We start from the raw sequence: 12,141 nt of genomic DNA, 5'->3' as shown, positions 1-12,141 counted from the left end.
AATGCAATCATTGCATATAGTCTGGTGTGTGTGTGATCAAACACTCTGAATATTAACACTTTGGGAGTAGGCAGAAGCACCTCACTGACCTGGTTTGGGCTTAGAAATTAAGATGGGTTAAAAGTTGGATGGGATGCTTCCAGATATTAAGGGTTGTAGACTGGGCTGACTAGTTCAAAGAATATTCTGGAAGAAAACACCAGCAAATGATTAATTCTGCCAAGAAAACAACAAGATTCAATGGATGAAATCACCACAAGCTGAACTCATCTTGAAGGAGACTGTACTTTATGTCAAAAAAAGGATAGTAGGGAATTTCTCCCTCTCTTCATATAGAGAAGAAGCCGAGAGAGGATTATTAATAGCTAGGGGGAAATGGCCCACAAAGAAATGGGTTCAGCATCTCAACACTTCCTTTTCTCCATTTAAATACACCAACACTTACTTTTAAAATCAGAAACCATTTCCACCAAGAGCTCATTTATGGATCTGTTTTTAGTCTGCACTTTGAAGATGTTTTGCTTCTCCAAGAAGCTTCTTCAGCTCTGAAAATTGAGAAGTTGGAGCTGTGCTTTCTGCAGGATGTTTTCTGCCCTGTGTCCCTTCACTGTTGAAGACAGGCGCAGGCTGTTGGGGATGAGTTTGTGCTGTCTTCACCTCAAACTGAAGCACAAATGGTTCCTATAGTCTGCATTTTTTTCTGGAAATCTGTTCATACTCCCACACCATTCGAAGGGTGTTTCATTCCAAAGGGCATACTCTCAGTGTCTATGGAGATTCTCTGTCATCCAGGTCACAGTTTACAACCATGAGAGAATATGATGTTAGCAAGATATACACTTAATAAATACAATAAATAAATGATATAATAAATAAATGATCATGAAAATGGGAAAGGAAGATTCGTCCTTCCCTTCCCAGTTGGAACCCTTCAAAATAGCCTCTTTTTGTAGTGCTTTCAGGAACTCAGGTTTCAAAGGACCAATTGCTCTAAAGAATTTACTAATTTGCCCTAATGCTGTTTGCTAAGCCACACCACATTTAAATATTGTCCCAGGTTCAAGGTTGAATTGAAAAATAGCAGAATAGACAAAACTCTTATTTTGAGCTACTGCATTGCCTATTGATGAGTTTGCTCTTTTCTCCTGGAATCACCATATTGCAACCTGGAGATCAGCAGTATTTCATCTCTCTGCTTTCTCAGCAAAGATGTAAGCAGCCCCCAGGATTTGTCCAATCTCCATGCAGTCCCTGCGTGATATCGGTTATGAGAAAAGCCAGGCAAGGCCAGAATTCTTTCCAACTGCATCAGCAAAATGTAAACTTCACTACCTGTTCCATATTTCAAGAAACCATTCCGCATTCAGGATTCAAATGTAATTTCCCTTTCCAAGCTAATAAAGAAAATTGTTCCTCCCCCTTGCTCCCTCCATCACTTCTTCTGCAGGAGAAGCGTACAGTAGATAAGATGCACTACAAGTGCACTGAACAACTTCAGTTTAATCTACTGCATTTATTATGATGTAGTATCCAGGCTAAACAGCTCCTAAGACAGGGGTGTCAAACTCAAGGCCCGGAGGCCAGATCCGGCCTGCGGGGTGCTTAAATCTGGCCCTCAGGACCTCCCTGGAAACAGCAAAGGATCAGCCTGCAGTGCCTCTGCCACCGAAAAGAGCTTGGGAGGGCTGCACATGGCCCTTCCAAGCCAGAGGTGGTATTCAGCAGGTTCTGACCAGTGCTGGAGAACCGGTAGCGGAAATTTTGAGTAGTTCGGAGAACCAGCAAATACCATCTCCGACTGGAGATTTTACAGTATCCTTCCCCTGCCATGCCCACTAAGCCACGCCCACAGAACCATAGTAAAAAAAATTGAATCCCACCACTGTTTTCATTGGGTTACAGGAGGCCATCACAGCTGAAAATGGAGCTAGAGAGGGGCACAGGCAGCCCTCCTGAGTTCCGTTTTCACTGGCAGAGGCTGTTGCAACCAAAAACGGAGCTTTGGAGCCCATTTTCACTGGCAGAGTGCTTGGTCCACCACAGGCACCCCTGAGATGAGTGATGTTGAGATAGCCACGCCCACTCTGGCCACATCCATCCCCCCCCCACTCCAAAGTCAAACACAACCTTGATGCAGCCCTAAATGAAATTGAGTTTGAAGAGGTCCCATTACCATTATTAAATACCTTTATTAAATTTAAAACGTTATAAACTGTGGTACAACTCATATTTTGATACTTGTATATGAACATCATACAACAGATTTCTCATCTTAGAAGTTTTAGATTGATAGTTTAAGCCCATGTACTTATTTATGTTTGTTTCATTACAGTCATAAGGTCAATTATCCTCTTAGCTTGGAAGAGAATTTCTCAGCTGTTCTGCCAAATTTTGATCACAGTAATTGTTCTCTGTACAATAATAAACAAGAATGTACTGTATCTTCTGCCCAAAGGATAGGGTTTATAGTTCAGCAAAAGAATACATGAGTCATATCTTCAAAGACCACCAATTCCATCCAGGTTTAAAATTAGAGGGAGGGGCAAGATGCTTTTGGGAGGAATTCCTCTCCACCTACACCTTGTTTCTATTTCACCTTCACAGCTTTCTCAAAATACAACTTAAGCTTTACTTGGGAATTCATTTTCAAATCATCAATCATTGTTGGCATTCTCTGGAATTTTTTCACTTTTCTGAATTTTTCTTAAACTGTGGGTGTGATCTAACCAATTCAGAATCAAACTGTAGGATTCTCATGATTTGCAGGCTAAACATGTGTTTGACTTTGTGCTTTCATATCACATTACAAACTCATATTCTACTTGTGAGAAATTAAAATTTTAAGATCCTCAGTAGTATTATTGAGGTGGTATCAGATTGTGGGGAATTCACAAAATTGTTCTTGTTAGTTGCGAAGTCATGTCCAACCCAACATTCCTCCAGTCCTTCCTGTCTCCTGGAGTCCATTTAAGCTCACTCTTACTGTTTTAGTGACTCTGTACAGCCACCTCACTGTCGTCCCCTTCTTCTTTTGCCCTCAATCGTTCTCAGCATTAGGCTCTTCTCCAGTGAGTCCTTCCTTCTCATTAGATGGCCAAAGTATTTGAGTTTCATCTTCAGGATCTGGCCTTCTAAAGAGCAGTCAGGGTTGATCTCCTCTAGGACTGACCGGTTTGATCACCTTGCAGTTTAAGGGACTCACAGGAGTCTTCTTCAGCGCCATAGTTCAAAGGCCTCAATTCTTTGGCATTCAGCCTTTCTTATGGTCCAACATTCACAGCCATACATTGCAACTGGGATAACCATAGCCTTAACTATAGGCACTTTTGTTGGCAGGGTCAGTGGTGGGATTCAATTTTTTTTACTATGGTTCTGTGGGCGTGGCTTGGTGGGCATGGTAGGGGAAGGATACTGTAAAATCTCCAGTCAGAGGTGGTATTTGCTGGTTCTCCAAACTACTCGAAATTTCTGCTACTGGTTCTCCAGCACTGGTCAGAACCTGCTGAATACCACCTCTGGGCAGGGTGATATCCTGCCAACAAAATATCCTCATATTAAGCCCTTGCATTCACAAAATAAGCAAGGGCTTAATATGAGGATATTTTCCCATTTCCAGTGGGAACTCTTGAGTTGTAACCCACAGAATTAATTAGAAACAACCATTTTGAGAGCTACAAAAGGATTTGTCAACTCCAAGGTTTCGGCTTCTCTTCTCTACTTGATGTCCACCTAATCTGTTGCCATCCCAAATCTTTTGCAGAATATCGAGTTAAGAAGACTAGTTTAAACTCTGAATTCTGCTTAGGATAGTCAGGTAGCAGATCAAGCAGAAATGATCTCTGCTTGAGATCCTGAAGAATTGCTACTAACTGTAGTCCAAACAAAGTTTGGATATCCAGATAGGATCAAAGTTCCATTCTAATTGAATTATCAGTAAACCATCCATACATCTCATTGTCTAATTCTCAGCTGTTAATTCTGCTTGCTCTTTAGCTATCCTACGATCATTGTTTATGCCCCAAACCATTGGCACAAATCTATAAACTACTATAAAGCTTGAAACTTTCTATTATGTACTGTTTCTATAAACAGCTACCCTGTTATTACTTCCTAGTTCTACTAATGTGGGTGATATGTCACTGTGATTATTGTTCATTTAATTCCTGTTGTTATAGTTACTGGAACATTAACTCATCCTCTTGCATACAAATTTGAATCCTAAAATCATTGCTAATTTTTTAAAGAAAAGTGCAGGTTAAAAGCAGCCTGTTCTGCTACCTAAACAGATGGCTCAACAAGATGGGGGTAATATATTCAAAACCCAACATTGAAATGGAAATTATTATGTGGTATGATATGATATAGATACTAGTTTAAATGAACAAGGAGCACAGGAAGATACGTGTATATTTAAATATATTTTAGCTCAATGGATACGAGGTGATGGATGTATCCTGGAAAATCTTTCCATCTTGCTTTGGTCCAGACCAGAATTTTTTAGAATCAAGATCTGAAATCTAAAAAAATGGGTTGGAAGGACTGAGGAGAAAAGTATTCTTTGAAAATGGTGAAGTGATTCAAAATGAGTTGGAAAATTAAATAAAAGATAAAATAAGTGGACTGAAAATGGGCATTTTATGTATTCTTGGATGACCCGAAAGACCAGGTTAGGAATAGAAAAACATGGATAAACATCTATGTGGATGTTAAAACTCAATAATGACTTGATGAGAATACTATTGTTTTTTTAAAAAAGGAGTCACTATCCACTAAGGGTCTCTATAGCGAGGGAAGTAGGTGTAAATGACAAAATGAGGCAGAACAGAGCAGGAAACAGACCTCCACAAATTTGACTGGAATTCTACTTTACTGATGTCAATTTCAAGGACCACATCCCACATCTGGCCCATGGGGTACTTAGGTCCAGCCCACAAGACTGGCCTTGAAACAGCAAAGGACCGGCCCGTGGTGCCTCTGTCAATGAAAATTAAGCCCAAAGGGGAGGGCGTGTGCAGGGCTCCCGCAGCCCATTTTCGCTGCCAGAGGGCTGCAGGAAACCATCATGGCCAAAAACGGGGCATGCGGGGGGCGGGGCTCGCATGGCCTCCCAGGCTCTGTTTTTGCTGGCAGAGGGCTATCAAAACAAACTAAAAACAAAACAAATGGAGAAATGTTTCCCCTTTTGCATTTGAGCATTCAAGAAGAGACAGGAAAGGAGAAGGGGAAAAAGGAAAGAAAAGGAAAAAGAAGGAAAGAGGGAAAGAGAGCAAAAAAGGAAAAATAAGGAATGAGGGAAAGGAAGAAGAAAGGAGAATGAAGAGGGAAGAAAAAAGAAGAAAAGGAAGGAAGGAAGGAAGGAAGGAAGGAAGGAAGGAAGGAAGGAAGGAAGGAAGGAAGGAAGGAAGGAGAGAGATTATGAGAGTGAGAGTGGATCTCAGGGAAGTCCTGCCTTAGCACTTGGCCACCACAGATGCCTCTGACATGAGTCCTGTGTCACGCCCACCATGGCCACACCCATCCCTGGTCATGGTCATCATGGCCATGCCTACTCCCCAGCCCTCCAAGATCAAACACAACCCTGATGAGCCTCTCAATGAAATCAAATTTGACATTTTTGATGTAGGCTATCACAAACAGAATCCTGAAAGCCTAAATAAGTTTTCCTTTACCTCTCTCTTACACTGTAGTCAATTAGAGTGTTCTATTCCAAAGTCCATTCTACATTTTGTTCCAAAGTCATATAAGATAAGATAAGATAAGATAAGATAAGATAAGATAAGATAAGATAAGTTTATTGTGATTGTACTCAGAAACCTGAGAACAATGAAATAAGGTGCTCTTTCACAACATACAACTGAACAACACTAAAAGACATATACAAATAACAATGTAAAACAAATTAAAACAAATAACAGTTAAAAAACTGTACAACCAGGATATATATATGTTAAGACCACCAGATTCATAACTCTGCATTTAACCTGATCACAGCACTTGGGTAAAAGCTATGTTTAAATCTACTTGTCCTGGCTTTCAGCACTCTATATCGTCTTCCTGATGGTAGGATCTCAAACAATGAGTGGCCTGGATGCAAAGGGTCTCTCAAGATCTTTTGTATCTTCCTTCTACATCCCATGTTATACAACTCCTCCAATGAAGGAAGAGGACATCCGCTGATCTTTTGTGCCCTTTTATTCACTCTTTGGAGTGCCCTTTTCTCCGCCTCTGTACAACTCCTAAACCACACACAGAGGCAATAAGATAAAATGCTCTCTATAGAGCTTCGATAAAAGGCAACCAACAGACTCTCTGGCAGTTGTTGTGATCTTAAAAGTCTTAAAAAATATAGCCATTGATGAGCCTTTTTTTCTAAGGCTAAAGTATTTGCCCCCCATGTTAGATCTTGTTTCAGGGTGATACCTAAAAACTTACATTCTGCCACCTGTTCTACCAAAACACCATCGATATACAACGGCTGGATATCCGAACTGCTCTTCCTGTAATCCACTATGAATTCCTTCATCTTATTTATATTAAAAAGAAGATTGTTTACTTTGCACCAGAGGGACAGCTGATGAACTTCATCCCTATACACAGACTCATCGTTATCAGAAATGAGCCCCACCAACGTTGTATCATCTGCAAACTTAATGATCTTATTACTCAGATGAATAGAGGTGCAATAGGACGTATAAATAGTGAATAAAAGTGGACTCAGTACGCAGCCCTGAGGAGTGCCAGTGTTGAGGATCTTCACAGAAGAGATATGTTCATTCATGCTAACCCTTTGTGAACGATGTGATAAAATATTCAGAATCCACCAACATATGGAGTCTGGTAGCTTCAGATCTTTAAGCTTAGACATCAATCTGTGGGGTAATATTGTGTTGAAAGCAAAACTAAAATCAACAAATAATATTCTGACATACGTTCCTTTTTTCTCCAAATGAGATAGGGCAGTATGAAGAACAGTATTGTTCAGTATCAGTAGATCTGTTTGTTCTATAAGCAAACTGATAATTGTCAAAGGTAACAGGAAGGCAAGAAATAATATATTTCCGAACTAACTGCTCGAAGCACTTCATTATCACAGAAGTCAATGCCACCGGCCTGAAGTCATTTAAAGCATTTGCAGGTGACTTCTTGGGTACTGGAACAATAATAGAAGCCTTCAGACAAGTTGGAACAATAGACTGTAGCAAAGAATGATTGAAAATCTCAGTCCACACCCTGGCTAACTGATCCGCACATTCTTTTACTACACAACCAGGAATGTTATCAGGTCCTGCAGCTTTTCTAGAGTTTACCGCTTTCATTATACACCTAACATCATGCTCCTTCACAACAAGAGGAGCACAATGCTCGGTCAACAATGGTAGTGGTGATGGTAACTCCACTTCCAGTTGATTCATCTCAAACCGGGCATAAAAGGTGTTTAGTTCCTCTACCAACTCATATTTTCCACCCATACTAGCCTTCTGTGCTTTAAAATTAGTTAACCGCTGAATCCCCTGTCAGGCTTGTCTCAGGTTATTATTAGATAACCAGTCTTCTATTTTTCCCTTGTATGCAGCCTTGGCTTATTTAATACTATGCTTCAAATTTGCTCTAGCCACACTATACAGTGAGGCATCTCCAGACTTAAATGCCTTATTTCTCTTATACAAAAGGGACCTAACAGTACCAGTCATCCATGGTTTTTGGTTTGGGTAGGATCGAATACGCTTGTTCGTCATAACAGTATCAATGCAATGGGCCATATATCCCAAAACTGCAGCTGTATAATGCTCTAAATCTTGATGTTCAAAGATGTCCCAGTTGGTTCGCTCAAAACAATCTTGAAGCTGCGTAATCGCCCCCTCAGGCCAACATTTCACTGTCTTTACTGTCTTTACTACCGACCCCCCGGTATGACACAGTATATCTGTGTCATATCATGACACAAAAAGGCCATGACTTCCATAGTTAAGTCAGACATAAGGATGAAAATACTAGAGATGGGAATTACATCATGATGTCACTACATGGATATGGTCATTTTGATGTAATCTTGGTTTATCAAATCTAACCTTGGGTTGTTGCAGATCGATAGGCTGGTGTGCATAATTGGAATGTTGAGAACATTGCCAAATGTTTACAAAGGCTCTGCCAAGGATCCCCAATGACAATATATTTTTGACAGTCTGCCACCAACAGCTGAACTTCCTGCCAGATTCCCTGTTCTATACCTTGACCTCCAAAATTAAATATAAGGGTGTGGTTTAGTTTACCAACTAAACATATTAAGTCTCCAAACACAATAAACACCCATTTCATGAAAGACAGACTGGATCACTAACCAAATTGATGAGTATTCATTCTTCTCAGGATCATACACTCATAGGACTGGAAGGGACCTTGGAGGTCTTCTAGGCCAAACCCTACTCAGTGCAGAAGCCTTATACCATTCCAGTCAAATGGTTGTCCAGTCTGTTTTTGAAAATCTTCAGTGATGGAGCACCCTCAACTCCAGGAGGCAAGCTATTTTGGTGAATAATTGCTCTCATTGTCAGAATGATTGATTTATCCACAGATATTCTTTCATATTAACTTATGTGTCCCAAAATGTTTTCACTCTCCTCAATCATCCCTTTGCTATTTTGTCATAACACCTTTGTCTGACATACCCTTTTTATTCATTTTCTTATTTTCCTTTTCCTCCTTCCATTTCCCCCTCCCCACCTCTCTCTGTCTCTGTCTCAGTTTCTGTCTCTCTGTTTCTCTGTGTCTCTGTCTCTGTCTCTGTCTCTGTCTCTCTCTCTCCCTCTCTCTCTCTCTCTCTCTCTCTCACACACACACACACACACACACAATTATTTACCTTTCCTTCCTGACATTGACCCTCAGCCCTCTTCAACCTTGCTTTGGCCTCCTCATCTTAGACAACTCTTCCTGACTTGTCCTGATCTTTTTCCATTCTTCTCTTCAAAGTATTGCCTATCCTTTCTGTCATCCTCAGCCAACCTGGTCATTGTTGCACTGGCTGAAAATGATGCTAAGATAATTCAAGAAGATGATGCAGGATAACATGTCTAGTATGCATCATTTGGGTAAAGGTTGTTGGGTGTCCTAACTGGATGTAGTAGCCTGGCTGTGACCTGATTCACAGTAGTATGTATTGTAGCATCTTATGAACCCAACTATTATGGTTTGCAAGCCATAGTTTAAGACTTAGCAAAATGAACTTGTACTACAAACCATGATTAAATAAACAATGACATGATGTGCTGTATAAATTGAGGCATCAGAAGAATCAAGATGTGCCCAAAACAACTCTAAGCCTACTAAAGGGACAGGACTTTGAATATGAAGTTGAGACCATCACGTTGCCTTTGCAGAGACTCCTGACATGTATTCAATCACTGACTACTTTTTATGACATTTCTTCCACAAGTACCTGAGCTGTATATGGGCTAAAGTATTGCTGAATAAACACAGGAACAAGGCTATTTTAGGTTTGTTTGTTTGTTTTCAAAAATAGTTAGAAAAGCTAGAGTGCCTTTAATCAAATTCCCTTCTCTTCTCTGATTCATCTGTATAAACAAATTGCCTGTTATATCTGCTAGGTTATCCTGACCTGTCTGTCCTTTAGGATATGTAGTTACAAGTTGGTTAGTGTTATTTCCTTCTTCATACCATTTACAAAGGCATCTTGCAACCTTGGCAAAGCATAAATAGTAGCCATATTCAATTACCTTCTCAGAAAGATCAAAGAAACCCAAAAAGACGTATTTCCAAAGAATTATTCTCTCTGCTCTTCCAGTTACTAGTTCCAGGAAACATGACACACCTCTCTCTTTGTTATTTATTATTATACAACTCAATTTTCTGGAGAGAACAATTTCAAATGATATTGGCACACATTATATTAGGCCACAATTTGGTTGCCTGGTTCAGTATGTCTCATGAAAATTGTGTGATGACAAATGTCACAATGCTTGTTGAAAGCAAAAGTAGATTGAATTTGTAAGAATACAAGACAGAGTTCTGGTGTACAACTTTTCTATATTCACTTCTGGCATATGTGCCAACAAATAAAATATAGGACATCAAAACAGCTTTTCACATTCCACATTCCACCCTATCTCTATTCTTTATACTGCCAAACAATATTATTCATGCAAATGAAAACATAGCATAAATAAATCTGAAGACTGCAATAAATTCAAAACTACAAAAATACCATTAAGTTTAAATGTCTTCCCAGTTGCCAATGAGATGTTTTAATTATACATCATAACAAACACATGAGGTTTGCTTAATTGTGGTTGGGGGATGAGATACAGACAGGTAAAACTAATGTGTTTAACAATTCCATTTAAAGACTGGGTGTATTCACACACTACTGACTGTATTATTATTTTAACCATGACTTGTTAAAGAGCCTGTCTTGCAGGCAAAGTAATGCTTCTTTGGTCAATTTCTTATTTGTTTTAGGTACATCCATGGATGGTTAAAGACTTGGTGGGACACAAAACTAAGCCAAGAATGCTGAAAACCACAAGCTCTGCATCTTGGTTCATCCTGGTTAAAACTCCAAAACAGGTGATTCACCAACAGATGAACAGTTGGTCTATCTAGAAAAGTAGGCAGTGCTTAGCAGCAGTTAGCAGAGTTTCTCAAAAATAAGTTGTGCCAAAGTAACCTGAACCTTTTTGATAGAGTGATTTATTTAGTTAATAGAGGAAAATGATGGGCATATCTAGAAGACCTTGGGAAGTCAATGGAAACATATGACTAACTTAACCAAAAGCTTTTAAGATTTTTCAAGTCAAAATCACATCTCCAGAATCTCAGTCAGGGAAGACAGCATTATCTGGATGGAACGAAGAAAGGCCAGCCAATAAAGCTGACCTTGATTTGGGATATTTTTGGTCTCTGTCTCTAGGAATTATTGGCTAGATATTGGAGGGCTGATCATATTTTAGGTTCCCCTTTGCCCATAGCTGATAAGTCCAGTCATTTAGTTCCTTAGGCATTCTTCAAGGAATGAAATCTTAAGGAATGTCCTCTTTGTTGATATAATTGAAAGAGGACATCAAAAGTCTCTTGCTGAAATATGCTTCATAGCAGAAGAAATACCAAGGGAGAATCAAAGGAGAATCTTCAATATTTCAGTGGGTACTTGTCATCTATCAAATGGTATTTAGAAATCATGGAAGTTGAAAAGTGCTTCATTTCTTAAGCTAATGTTGAAAAATGAACATTTAAAATGGAATTGGTTTTTAAAATTCCATTTGCTTTTATTGAGGCAAACTATTTTTTAAAAAAATCTCTGGCTGTCAATTACACATGTGGTTTTATATTCGTATGACCTTGTTTTTTGAGGAAGTTATAGTCTTCAGTATTTTTTTATTACAATTTCACTCTGTTCCTCATTTTCTGTTCTATTCCCTACTCCCCATTTTTTCCTATCATTAAATTGGCCTTACAAAAAAAACTTCCTTCATTAAACTTAGTTTGTTCTTCTCTGGTTTATATAATATTAACCATAATAATTCCTTATTGTATTAATTTGGATTTTTTAGGGTGTACAATATATATTTGATTATTGCCTATCTTCACAATTTATAGATTTGTTTTTAATTTTATGGTGATATTTTTTTAGAATAAATCTTATTCCCCCACCCTCCTTACTTTTCTGGCTTGTTCTTATGAACTTATGTTCTTATGGGCTGTGAAATATATAGAACATTATTTATTTTTCTTACTTATTTTCCTAATATTACAAATGTATAATGACAGTATCCACCGTAACATGCCAAAGACCTGGGATTTCTTACCAAGTATAGATGACTCTTATGTCTCATGAGCACCTCTGGTTGCCCTATTGTCTAAGTATGTCAGCAGCCAGGCTGAGGTGAAAGGAACGGATGTTGCTCTGTACTCACACCCTCCAGCTGTAAATAAAAGCTCTGGGCATAGTTTCCTGCTGTGGTTTTACAATCATCTTCTCTCTCTTATGAGCACTTTGAGCCTATATTATCTGGTATATATTATGTCATTACACACTAAGCCTAGAAGTTCATAAAGTACATACATTACAAGGAATGCCATTTCAATAGAATCTACTGTATAATTACTATCGTTTACTGAGTATTT

The sequence above is a fragment of the Pseudonaja textilis genome, chromosome 3 (genome assembly GCF_049901715.1).
Source record: "Pseudonaja textilis isolate UNSWEBS1 chromosome 3, rPseTex1.2, whole genome shotgun sequence".
In the NCBI taxonomy this organism is placed as follows: domain Eukaryota; kingdom Metazoa; phylum Chordata; class Lepidosauria; order Squamata; family Elapidae; genus Pseudonaja; species Pseudonaja textilis.
This window is presented reverse-complemented; position numbering follows the sequence as displayed.